The following is a 13999-nucleotide window of genomic DNA, read 5'->3' as shown; positions in this document are numbered from 1 at the left end:
ATTAAAGGAACTGGCGCATGAAATTGCAAGCCCGTTAGCGAGAATTTTTAATGAATCGGTAAACTCAGGGGTTGTACCGTACGACTGGAGAATTGCTAACGTAGTTCCTATCTTTAAGAAAGGGGAAAAAAGTGATCCGAGTAACTGTAGGCCTGTTAGTTTGACATCTGTAGTATGTAAGGTCTTGGAAAAAATTTTGAAGGAGAAAGTAGTTAAGGACATTGAGGTCAATGGTAATTGGGACAAATTACAACATGGTTTTACTAAAGATAGATCGTGCCAAACCAACCTGATCTCCTTCTTTGAGAAGGTGAGAGATTATTTAGACAAAGGAAATGCAGTAGACCTAATTTACCTCGATTTCAGTAAGGCATTTGGCACGGTTCCACATGGGGAATTATTAGTTAAATTGGAAAAGATGGGGATCAATATGAAAATTGAAAGGTGGATAAGGAACTGGTTAAAGGGGAGACTACAACAGGTAGTGCTGAAGGGTGGACTGTCAGGCTGGAAGGAGGTTACTAGTGGAGTTCCTCAAGGATCGGTTTTGGGACCAATCTTATTTAACCTTTTTATTACTGACCTTGGCACAAAAAGCGGGAATGTGCTAATAAAGTTTGCGGATGACACAAGACTGGGGGGTATTGCTAACACAGAGAAGGACCGGGATATCATACAGGAAGATCTGGATGACCTTGTAAACTGGAGTAATAGTAATAGGATGAAATTTAATAGTGAAAAGTGCAAGGTCATGCACTTAGGGATTAATAATAAGAATTTTAGATATACATTGGGGACGCATCAGTTGGAAGCAACAGAGGAAGAGAAGGACCTTGGAGTATTAGTTGATTGCAGGATGACTATGAGCCGCCAATGTGATATGGCCGTTAAAAAAGCTAATGCAGTTTTAGGATGCATCAGGCGAGGTATTTCCAGCAAAGATAAGGAAGTGTTAGTACTGTTATATAAGGCACTGGTGAGACCTCACCTGGAATACTGTGTGCAGTTCTGGTCTCCCATGTTTAAGGATGAATTCAAACGGGAACAGGTTCAGAGATGGGCTACTAGGATGATCCGAGGAATGGAAAGCCTGTCTTATGAAAGGAGATTCAAAGAGCTTGGCTTGTTTAGCCTAACCAAAAGAAGGCTGAGGGGCGATATGCTTGTTCTTTATAAATATATCAGAGGGATTAATATTAGGGAGGGAGAGGAATTATTTAAGCTTAGTACCAATGTAGACACAAAAACAAATGTGTATAAACTGGACACTAGGAAGTTCAGACTTGAAATTAGATGAAGGTTTCTAACCATTAGAGGAGTGAAGTTCTGGAACAGCCTTCCAAGGGGAGTAGTAGGGGCAAAAGACATCTGGCTTCAAGACTAAGCTTGATAAGTTTATGGAAGGGATGGTATGATGGGATAGCTTAATTTTGGCAATTGATCTTTGATTATCAGTAGATAAGTATGCCATGTGGGCGGTGATGGGATGTTGGATGGGATGGGATCTGAGTTACTGCAGAGAATTCTTTCCTGCTGGCTAGTGAGTCTTGCCCACATGCTCAAGGTTTAGCTGATCGCCATATTTGGGGTTGGGAAGGAATTTTCCTCCGGGGCAGATTGGCAGAGGCCTTGGAGGTTTTTCGCCTTCCTCTGTAGCGTGGGGCATGGGTCACTTGCTGGTGGATTCTCTGCAGCTTGAGGTCTTCAAACCACAATTTGAGGACTTCAGTAACTCGGACATAGGTTAGGAGTTTGTTATAGAAATGGGTGGGTTGGATTCTGTGGCCTGCTTTGTGCAGAAGGTCAGATTAGATGATCACATTGGTCCCTTCTGACCTTAAAGTCTAGGAGTCTGTGAGTAGGTAGTGTGCTCCCTCCCTCTGGGAAGTGAGATGATAGAAGGCTGGAGAATCACAGAAATGTAGGGCTGGAAGGGACCTCAAGTGGTCATCAAAGCCAGCTTTATCTGCTAAGGACCAAGTAAACCTAGACCAGCCCTGGCAGATGTTTGTCTAGCCTGTTCTTAAAAAGCTCTAATGATGGAAATTCCACAGCCTCCATAGGAAGCCCATTCCAGAGCATACCTAGCTTTCTAGTTAGAAAGTGTCTCCTAATATTTAACATAAACCTCCTTTGCTAGAGATCGAGCCCATTACTTCTTGTCCTACCTTCAGCAGACATGGAGAACAATGGACAGGCTGCCCCTGAGGTGAGCCAGCAGAAAGATCAGGAGCTGCTGAGGGACCCTGGACCCTTGGGAAGGCAGAGAACTGTCTGGCCCTGACTATGGCATGGAATGAGGATGTTGGTGATGGATAAGGCTTACCTGCATGGGAACAGGATGGCCAGATGAGCCTAACTGGGGCTGAGGATAGTTATGTTTCTCTTTGACGCGTTAAAGGGCTCTGTGGTCCCAGACGGAGTCAGACTCTTGAAAGTGTCATAGTCGGGCCACCCCTGTGGCCAGAACAGGCTGAAGAACACGAGAGGAAAAAGGAAGCACAGCTACTGCAATGCCACATCCAGCTATGGGGCAGCAGTTTTGTGGCAGGTATATATTTATAACTATTAAAATCAGACGGAATCTTGACTAAGACAAATGGTATGGAAAATATTCTAGGGAACCTAAAAGAATGGTAACGCGAAAGCTATGTTAGCGGTGTAACTTTGGTGTTGTCCTGCAAATATTTCACAATGACAATTGCATTACATTTTTGTTCACATTTAACTTACTGAGATGATGTTGAATCAGTGCTGGAAATGTAAAAATGGTAGTAACAATGGGAATGAAAATCTGGTATGTGCAACATTTTTGCCTGAAATACATTTTATATAGAAGTTTATATTTGGTAGGAGGAACCTGTCACTCCATGACAACAATTGTACTTGTTTTGCTCAGTTTAGGAATATAGGAAGTGCCATGCTGGCTCAGACCAACGCTCCACCTAGCTCCGATAGTGAAATGTCTGAGGCCCACTCTACACACAGGTTTTGTACCAGTATAAGTATTTTGGTTAGGGTTGTTTTTAGTTTTTCCCCAATAATTGTACTGGTACAATTCTAGCATGGAAGGTGCCTTATACTGGTATAGCTTCCTTCCCTTCTGTACAGGAATAAGCTATACTATTATCCTCACCTTTGTATTGGTATGAGTGTGTACACACCAGAGGAGTGCTACCACTTTAACTACACCAGTATAGTTTCAGCTCCAAATATCAAAATATTGCTGCATGGAATCAAATCTCATCGTATTTGCATAACACTTTTTTTGTTTTCTAGTTTTGATAGTTCTGAACTTTAGAGCATGATTAAAAGAGCAAAACTCCGTTCACGTAGGATCTGTTCTGCTTACTAGAGGCATTAGAACGTGATTGTTACTAGTAGCCACCTTCTGCATCTCTACATAAGAGACAGAAACTAAATCCTCTTCCCATTTGTCTTCTGCCCCGAATATGTGAATCAATACAATTTACAGCTGGCTCAGCTGTGAGCTGCTGTTAGGTTGTTACACTGAAATAAATGCAACTCTGAAAGGTACTGCAGACTCCAGAGCCCCGGCCCTGTTCTGTGTGATGGGGAATTTAAAATAAACAAGTTACAAAGGATTCGATAGATAGATAAAGATGATTCTCTTTTTCAGGGGAAGGAAATGGACCTCGTCAGATCACTTTGTAGCTAGATTATTTTGTGCTGTTCTGCAGCAGAGCCGTTGGAGAAAGCATGAGATCTAAGACACTGGCACCTCTTCTGAAAGCCAAAGCAGAATTTGAGTCTCCATTGCTACCCTTCACACCCACACAAAGTGAGGGCAAGCCTCTGCCAGTGCTGACGTGGTAGCATTTGCACTCCTCTTGCATTGGTGTAAATATCTGAGCAGGGCATCGGAGAATGAGGCCCGGACCTAGAAATGCAGGTTAAAGCAGTGTTAGGCCTCTTCTACCCAGAGACTTGCTCTGGTTTAAAGAACTATAGGTTTGTTTTTAAACACATTTTATAAGGGTTTTTGTCTATTTAAACTAACCCAATGCAGACCAGATTTCAGGTGATTTAGGAGGGTCCCAGTGTTGTCAACTTTGCCTAGTTTATTGCAAGTCTGTTAATATTTGTTTTGTGAAAGTGTTCACAGTGCACAGTCCCCGGGTAAGGCCTTGCTAGGGACGGCTGTGACTAGTAAACTCTGGCTTCTAATAGGCTGTGGGAAACAGCTTTAAGGAAGAGCAGCCTCGGGGGCCCAGGACGTAAGACATGGAAAGTTGGTGTAAAGCCACTTTTGCCCCAGCCCCCCACCAGGCTGCACCTCCTGAGACATGCTGCTCAGAATCGGTGCCAAGGTCTTTAGCTCCTAACCCTTCAATATCAGAAAATAAAAACACTGAGTCACTTCTGCCCCCTGTGGCAAGGTAGGGCCAGGCCCTGTGGCCCGACTGGAGGGTTAGGGAGAGCTCTATGGCCTGCCTGCACACAATGGCAGACCCAGGTGGAGGGGCAAATCAGTAGCCCTTGGATCTGAGCCCTGGCTCCAGCCTTACCTTAGCTCTGGTTTTATGTGTGCACCTTGAGGTGTCTGTTCATCATGCACAGGCAGAGCCGTCCCTGGGGTACAGCGAATCAGAGAGACTGTCCTGGGCCCTGCGCTTTGGGGGGCTCTGCAGGAGGTTGGCCAGGAGGTCAGGTGGGCGAGCGAGCGAGATGAGGAGGTGGGAAGAGATGGGGTGGAGCCGGGGTAGGAAGAAGGGTGGGGGCGGGGCCTGGGCAGAGCACCCCCCGGCACATTAGAAACTCTGCGCCCGGGCCCCAGGCCTCGCACCCTCCTAGGGACGGCCTGCATACAGAGCTCACAACTGCTGCCTTTGCAGCCTGCTAGCCTGTGCTTTGGACACTACTGCCTGCAGGGATTCAGATTCCTGGAGCCAGCAGCAGCTATTCTAGGCTGCAAGTAAGGGCTGATAGGAAAACACTAATTTGTAGAAGTGGCATTCCCAGCTGACTGGCGACTGAAGTAACTTTGAGGCTAGATGCTTCCCCTGGGTGGTGGCAATGTCTGGGGAGGCACAGGACCCGCTGCAAGGATCCCCTTCTCTAGTTACCATCCTCCCCTGAGACACGCGAAGGTTCTGACCATAGACCTCCAGGGTCACCCCAGCATATTCTTCCTTAAGCTGGAGCTCTGCCTATAACCCTCCCTGCTACCGGCTGCTCTGGGACCCATTAGAGTGGGGGCTCTCCAGCATGGAAGGGAGCTTAGAAAAAGTCCCTCTGGCTGAATCTCTGCAGAGCTAGTGTGCGTTGCTCCCAGCCTCCCCACATATTTCCCCACAGAGCTGTCTGCAGGATATAGGAGGGGAAATGCTGCTGCAGAGAAAGCAAAGCCCCCTGAGCCCCACTTTCTGCCAGAAGGGAGGGGAGATCCCAAGTGCATGACTGAACCCTTAGTGAACAGGCTGGACTAGATGACCTCCTGAGGTCTCTTCCAACCCTAGTCTTCTATGATTCTAATAGCACTGCACTAAGGAAGGACATGGACAAGTGTTGTTTCTCCAGTAATTTAGGATTTTTATGGGTTTTTTAATTATTATTATTTTATAATTGGAGATATACATATGTCCTAGAACTGGAAGGGGCCTTGAAAGGTCATCAAGTCCAGCCCCCTGCCTTCACTAGCAGGACCAGGTACTGATTTTTGCCCCAGATCCCTAAGTGGCCCCTCAAGGATTAAGCTCACAACCCTGGGTTTAGCAGGCCAATGTTCAAACCACTGAGCTATCCCTCCCCCCCATATTGCTTATGAAACCTTCCCAGAAATATGACAGTAATTCTTCCCCATCAACTGGCCTTTCATATTTAACAAACATTTATTCCTCACTTCCCCGTATTCCTAGTGGAGCTTTTTTGCTTAGTTCTGTGGCCTTTGGATCAGGTGTACCGCAAGGAAGTGAGGGTGAGTCTTTTCATTGATTTCAACAGGCTTTGGATCAGGCCCAGCCACAGGCGCCAGCCCAGCAGCATCCATGAGGTCTACTTGGGAGTCAGCTGAGAATTCCAAATTCGTTTCCCTTGTTTTGTATGTTTTAGAAGCAGCCCGGCAGCTACAAAGGGGGAGACTACACAATGGAATTAGCTTGGAGGCAGCTGGATGCATTGTGCCCTTGCAGAAGGTGTTTTTCTGTGCAGCTGCGTTTGCAAGTGAACCCCCATGATTAAACTAGAAGTAGGCGGCACCCCCTTCCCCAAAGATCTCCTGCTCTTGTTTCTTTTCTCCCATAGCACAGTAGACCTGCCAGTCGCTACTCCGCGGTCAGGCAGAGCCTGGTGCACATACGCTTATAAGGGACAAAGAAATAAATTGGCTTTCTCATCTATGGCTGCTATAAAAAGGCCTCATTGTATTTTTATCAAGAAGAGGGTGGGGTGCAAACAGAAGAGTGAAATATTTGACATAGCACAATTTCATGGACTGCTCCCTATTGCTTTAACCATTTGGGAATGGATCCTAAGCTATACTGAATTTAGACTGTATTGAAGAAAGGGGGGTAGAGGGTGAGGACTGGCTCCAAACCACCTTTCTGTTCCACTTACCCTGAGCACCCCAAACTTGAGGTCACTTGATGATGTTGGCCATCAATTTTAAAATAATATAGTGTCCCTTTAAGAAGCAATTAGGTATGTAATCCTGAAAGCGATGAAGTAATGGTGCTGGCCAGGCAAGAATAGCAGTTTGGCAGTAAGCAATATTTCCACCTCCCTCCCCTCCCTGACCTTTCAGTCTGGACCGTACCCGAGCTGGAATTGCCAAATGGGCAGCAACGTTCAGTAATGTAGAAAAATGTTCATTAGTGATACGGGGCCTGATCCAGATCCCAATGAGGTCACTAGGAGCTGTGACAGGCCTAGAAATCCAACCTAATTTTTTAATCAAGCTGTCCAGAGGTAAAATGTCCGAGCATTACCCCATAGTAACATCAGTACCTCCCGTTTTCAAGACCTGACTCACTGCCTTAGCTCTGCATACTGCCCACAAAAGAGGCTGATGAGCCCAGTCCAATAGTCAACATCCAAAATAACCACTCTTCAGAGCATCTTCATTCTGCAGGATAGGATTAGGCACATCTTTGCCTGAGTCAGGCTGCGAACACTTCTACATGGAATTTCTTAATAAAGCTGTCTTTTTTCATTATTGTTTTTTAAGAGTTATGGGGCAGAAGAACAATTAGTTCTTCTATAGGGATATAACTAATACTACTAGCCGTTTTCAGTATGGTCCTGATCAAAAGCCTGTTGAAGTCAGTTGGAGGCTTTGCCAGTAAGTACAGAAGCTAAGAACAATTCAGGGGGGAAAGTGAGAATAAGTGGGAAGAAAATATATACACCTCTACCCCGATATAACATGACCTGATATAACACGAATTCAGATATAACACAGTAAAGCAGTGCTCCGGGGCGGTGGGGCTGTGTACTCCAGTGGATCAAAGCAAGTTCGATATAACGCAGTTTCACCTATAACACAATAAGATTTTTTGGCTCCCAAGGACAGCGTTATATTGAGGTAGAGATGTAGATATTTAAAAACGGTCAGTATCTGTTAAAATTATCTTAATCTTGCTAGGAGTCTCAAACACAATGTTCCTCTAGGTTCTGGCTAATTTGACTACCTGGAAAGCAGCTTTCAAGCCCACTCCATGCTCAGCCAGTTGCAGTTTATCCCCTCCTGCTAACACTGCTCTACAGCCAAAATGCTTCTGAAATAAATGTAGTCCAATTTTACTAATTCTGGGTCACTGAGAATGAAAATGATGCTTAAAATTGTTGATTGGCTCTAGTTTTCAAGATATGCTATTGGGTCAGTATATACGACCCTTGACTTGGGAATGGCAGAGGATAAGTGAGTTATAAAGCGAAGGGATCTCAATTTAAACCAGAAATGATTAAAATACATCTTTGACTGGATCTATGAATAAATCTATGACTGGGTTTGGACAGTACTTGCTTTTTAGGCAAAACAATGAATGATGCAATCAGAAGCTGGTATTGCATCATACATGATATGAATTGCATCATGTTATTCCTAGAAGTCATGGATGATGCAATCATAACGAAGCTTACATCACTCTGCTGAACAAATTGCCCTATATCAGCTCTAGAAATCATACAGTGTCATGCTCTTTTATTTGTCAGTGTTTGATTTTGCAAAGAGACACATTTCTGTTTAGCCAAAGTGAGCAGAGAGGCCTCGTACTTGTGTGAACAGTGCAGATAACTTCTGCTATGTTTGTGGTGAAGTGACTTTTGCATCACAAAAGCGCAGTATAACCACTATGGTTAAGAAAGTCTATCACTTTTCTTTTGGCTGCAAAATTGAAGATCAGGACAAGAGGTGGGCCCCGCACATATGCTGCAACACTTGTGCAACAAATCTTGGCCAGTGGTTGAACAGGAAAAGGAAATCTATGCCTTTTGCAGTGCCAATGATTTGGAGAGAGCCAACAGATCATACCAGCAATTGTTACTTCTGCATGGTGCCTCCAGTTGGGAAAGGTGTGTCAAAGAAGAAAAAGTGGACTGTGCGTTATCCAAACATTCCATCAGCTATACGCCCAGTACCCCACGGAGAAGGACTGCCGGTTCCTGATGCACCAGAATCCTTCTCACTTGAGTCAGACGAGGAAGAGGAAGACAATGAAACTTCTGGTCCTGAACCATCAATGTCACAGGACCCACATTTTCTCCCATCTTCCTCCTCTGAACTGAATGACCTTGTCAGGGATTTGGAACTACCCAAGAGTAAGGCAGAGCTGTTGGGCTCCAGACTACAGCAGTGGAATCTCCTGGCAGGCTATCAGGGCAAATGGAGCCCATCAATGCTTGCAGACTATTGCTGGACAGTGACAAGAGATGCTCCATTTAATGAATACAAGAGACAAGCCAAGAAGCGCCGAGTAGACACTGAATAGGACTAAACTATGTACATAATAGTTTTTTGCCTTTTGTTTCATAATAAATTTTATTTATATAACCCTTTTGCTGATTTTTAAAGTGTTAAATATTATCAGGTGAAATATTATCATGTAAAGCAACCATAAACACATGAAAAGGCCTAGGTTTACAATTTATGATTAAAACTCTACTATCTACACAATATACATAGACATAAAATGTAAAAACTTAAATATCTTAGAAACAGTAGCCAATCAGTTGTTTTAATTGTCATATTTGAATTCAGCACATCAAAATACATAATAAATAGCACATTTTATCTCTGAAGCAGACGACTTCTCAAAAATTGTAGACCAGTGTAATCTGAGCTGTTAAAAGCCTAATGCCAAGACTTTACAACTGGTGCTTGTGAGCGATCGCTGCAGTAGTAACGTTCTACCGGTGCCTTGTTTATGGGGTATGTGTGGTTTTTGCTTTTTTAAGACACAGCAATAACTGATCATACACATGAATAAGAGGAACTGGAAGTAGCTGCTAATCATTGCGGGGGGGGGGGGGGGGCTTTAAAATGGCCTATAGTCAGTATATGATGGGATATATAAACCCCACCCTAGCTAATCCTGAGTTAACAGCAGCCTGAGCCCAATTAGGCTTCTGAGTGGCAGCTGGAGATATATTAGGCATAACTAGGGATCAAACCTTGCTGGGAGGGAGTTGGGGCTTCAGAAAGGAGGATGTGTAGAGCAGTGGGGAGGACTCAGCTGGGAGTCTCTTTCCTCTTTTGGGCTAAAGGTGGAGAGCTGCATGGGAGGCTTGGAGCCAGCACTAGAGGCTCAGAGCCAAGAGAGAGGCTCGGGGGCAGTGGAGGCTGGGGTGAGAGGTGTGTTGTCCTGTGCCAGGAAGAAGCTGGAGGCAGTGACGCCCAAGAGGCAGTGATGGCAAAGCCTATAGGGGGTTTGGACTGCGATTTGGAGGTCTGAGGGAAGGAGCTGCAGGAAGGGACAGGCTCCTGGGGCAGGGAGGAAGCACTGCTCTGAAATAAGACCAAGAACAAACTTTGCAGTTGTCAGTTCCAAGAAGTTGAGAGGCCGTGGGCCCTGGGAAGGAAGCTGAGGGTGCCAGGGGGTGCTAGTCAAGGCAGGGAAAGCCCTGGGTAGGGCTAGTGCAAAGGCTACAGGTGACGGTGGTTTTTACTGCAGCAGACCAGTACAGAGCAGAGGCTCAGGAAATACCATGACAGGTGGAAATGAGAGTTCTTGTGACAGTGGTGAGCCTGGGCCCGGGTATTGGGGGAGGGGGCTGAGTGGGACTTGAAGGTCTTGAGTTTCTGTGAGTGGCCTGCACTGAAGATCCCGGGCGGAACCCAGAAAAGGAGCTGAAAAGGCTGGAACTTTGGGTATCATTTTATGTGGACTTGGCACTTGACTACCCTGACTGGAGTGTGGAACTAACCCCCTGAAATGGCCAGCAGAGGTGGACCACCACAGGTTTGGAGTGACCATTGACACGGGGCACGAGACAGGAAAGCCCTGCTAGACTGTGCCTGGCCACGAGGGAGCACAGCAGTGGTGCATCCACCTTTCCAAACAACGTAAGTGCAATAGCAAGAAAGTCCCACAGAGGATGTCTGACTTATAGCCCAGCACTTGTTGCCTGCATTGGTCCTGTGCATGTCCTATTGAAATAATTCCTGTTTCAGCCATTTTTAAGAAGGTGCAGTGTTCTAGACAGAGGTTTCTTTTTCAAGCACGGTTGGCTTGTTTGGATCTCTGTACATTTTGGGCTTCATTGAATTTACTGGCAGTTGTGACCCAAACTGATCCTGATCCCGAAGGCCTTGTCTACATTACTGCTTTCTTCAAAATCTCCCACCATTGCCAGCAGATCGATGGACGTGATCATTCCCCTCTATTCGACCTTGGTGAGGCCTCATCTGGAGTACGGTGTCCAGTTTTGGGCCTCACACTACAAGAAGGATGTGGAAAAATTGGAAAGAGCCCAGCGGAGGGCAACAAAAATGATTAGGGGGCTGGAACACATGAGTTATGAGGAGCAGCTGAGGGAACTGGGAATGTTCAGTCTGCAGAAGAGAAGAATGAGGGGGGATTTGATAGCTGCTTTCAAGTACTTGAAAGGGGGTTCCAAAGAGGATGGATCTAGACTGTTCTCAGTGGTAGCAGATGACAGAACAAGGAGTAATGGTCTCAAGTTGCAGTGGAGGAGGTCTAGGTTGGATATTAGGAAACACTATTTCACTAGGAGGGTGGTGAAGCACTGGAGTGTGCTACCTAGGGAGGTGGTGGAATCTCCTGCCTTAGAAGTTTTTAAAGTCAGGCTTGAGAAAGCCCTGGCTGGGATGATTTAGTTGGGAATTGGTCCTGCTTTGAGCAGGGCATTGGACTAGATGACCTCCTGAGGTCCCTTCCAAGCCTGATATTCTATGTCATAAGCACAGCTCTACAGCAGGGTGCTAGTGTAGACCTGCTGTGCTGTTACACCACTATGCCATCTAACCCAGCTCAGAATCCTAGGATTAATGGGCCCCCAGCACTAGAAATGAGAGTTAATTTTAAAGGTGCCATCAGCTTCTAGGAAATCTTCCATTCTGAGGAAGGGTTACCTTACCTTACCAGTAAGGTCTACATGGGGGAAGCGGGGATAAAAGAAGGAAGGAAAAAAGGGAAGAAAAGACAAAGCAGGAAACTAGTTTAGGAATTTAAACCTTGTACACTGATGCATTGCCTGGCCAGTGGAAGAGAGAAAATACTGAGACTGATTAGCTATGACTGAGGAAAATATGTAATATTTTTTCCCCTGATGACTGCTTTTCCCTTCAGTATGTGAGTGAATACAAATATTCTTGAAAGCTGGGTGGCATAGGATTCCTGCCAAATGCTGTCGGCTATCAAAATACCACTCACTAAAAGCATTCAGATATCCCTGCCAGAGGTCTGAGATCATAGCTGACGCTACATTTTACAATTCTGTTAATGGATACGAGATCAATTGATAGAACAGACTCAGTTATCGCTTCTGCTATTAAAAGAAAGTGTAGATTCATTTAGTTTTGCAGGGCTTTAGCGTTCCCAAAACCTGAGACTCTGCATGTGGGAACTGCACTATGTTTAACCTCTGCATTGTGAAACTGAGGCGACGTCTTCACTGCCGGCCGTATCGGCGGGTACCAATCGATTGCTCGGGGATCGATCTATCGCGTCTCATCTAGATGCGATATATCGATCCCCGAACACACTCCTGTCGACTGCGGAACTCCACCAACGCGAACGGCGGTAGTGGAGTCGACATGGGAAGCCCCGGACGTCGATCCCGCGCCATGAGGACGGTAGGTAACTCAATCTAAGATACTTCGACTTCAGCTACGCTATTCACGTAGCTGAAGTTGTGTATCTTAGATCGATCCCTCCCCAGTGTAGACCAGCCCCGAGACAAGAGATTCCACTGTTACCTGCATGCTAACACCATGTCTCATCTGCAACAGAATGATCTAAAAGGGATTCTCCAGGTTTTATTTTCCATCCTTACATTCTATTTTTCCTACCTTTTCTGCACAAGAAAGAAGTAATTAGGAATTGAAAGCTTATAGCTTATAGCAATAAGGAAGCACTTTTTCCTGTAAGTTTTTTGTTCAAATCTAAATTCAGTAATGATCTAAGGCATCTGAAGACTGTTTAGTGGGCTATGTGAAAGCAGATGGTGAACAGAGGCAATTTTCCCTTGGGCATGTGTCTGCATTATGAAAACCACTTCACACTCACAGTCTTCATATACTGCAGGGGTAGGCAAACTATGGCCCACGGGCTGGATCCAGCTCCTCAGGGCTTTGGATCTGGCCCTCGGGATTGCCCCTCGTGGCACTGCGGGCCCCGTGCCGCTCTCAGAAGCAGCTGACACCACTTCCTTGCGGCCCCTGGGCGGGGGGGACAGAGGGCTCCATGCGTTGCCCTTTCCTCCAGGCACCACCCTCCGCAGCTCCCATTGGCTAGGAATGGGGAACTGCAGCCAATGGGAGCTTTGGAGGAGGTACCTGGAGGCACAGCAAGGGCAGTGCGCGTGAAGCCCTCTGTCCCCCCTCCCCCACCCAGGGGCCACAGCACTTCCTGAACTGGCACAGGGCCGGGGACAGGTCAGGCAGGGAGCCTGCCCTGGCCCCAGTGTGTACCGCTGCCACCCCGGAGCCACTTTAGGTAAGCGGCACCGGGCCGGAGCCCAAACCCGGCCTGCACCCCACCCCCCAACTCCCTGCCCTAAGCCCCTTGCCTACACCTCGCAGCCCAACTCCCTGCCCTGAGCCCCCTCATACAGTCTGCACCCCAACCCCCTGCCCTGAGTCCCCTGCTGCACCCTGCACCCTTCCTGCGCCCCAACCCCCTGCCCTGAGCCCCCTCCCATAGTCCGCATCCCTCCTGCACCCCAACTGCCTTCCCTGAGCCCTGCATGTAATTTCCTCACCTAGATGTGGTCCTCGACCCAAAAAGTTTGGCCACCCCTGACATATTGCATTTAGATCTCTCTCAAAAATCTCACCCGAGTGGCTCTAGGCATTTCAACAACATTTCAATACAAAACCCAGGATAACAAATGCATAATAAGCTTCCCATACAAACCAACCCAAACTAAAATATTCTTCCCAAATGATCAATTTCCCCATCCCATATGACAGATGTTAGTCACATCACTTAATGTGCTATTGGAAGATGCTCAGATTCTACAGGAATGAGGCAGGACAAGAACCTTTATAAAATAGATTAAAATATGTAATATGGGAACAAATAACACTCTCTTTTGTCCTTTGTTTCATCTGTTTAGACTGTAAACTCTTTGGGGAAGGGATGGTCTCTGACCATGTTACTTGGCTGGCACAATGGGGTCCTGATATCAGTTTCATTTCTTTCAGACTCAGGCCAATATGGCCCCATGAGCACTTTAATATCCATAGATTTAATTGTCACTCTGGAATTAGGCACGAACCCCATAGCTTAGCCCTGGGAAACACAGGACTTGCCCAAGGTCCATCTAGTCCAGTATTCTCTCTGGGCCAGTGGAGGTT

The sequence above is a fragment of the Gopherus evgoodei genome, chromosome 11 (genome assembly GCF_007399415.2).
Source record: "Gopherus evgoodei ecotype Sinaloan lineage chromosome 11, rGopEvg1_v1.p, whole genome shotgun sequence".
Classification (NCBI taxonomy): Eukaryota; Metazoa; Chordata; order Testudines; family Testudinidae; genus Gopherus; species Gopherus evgoodei.
The sequence above is the reverse complement of the archived record's forward strand: the minus strand, read 5'-3'. Positions refer to the sequence as shown.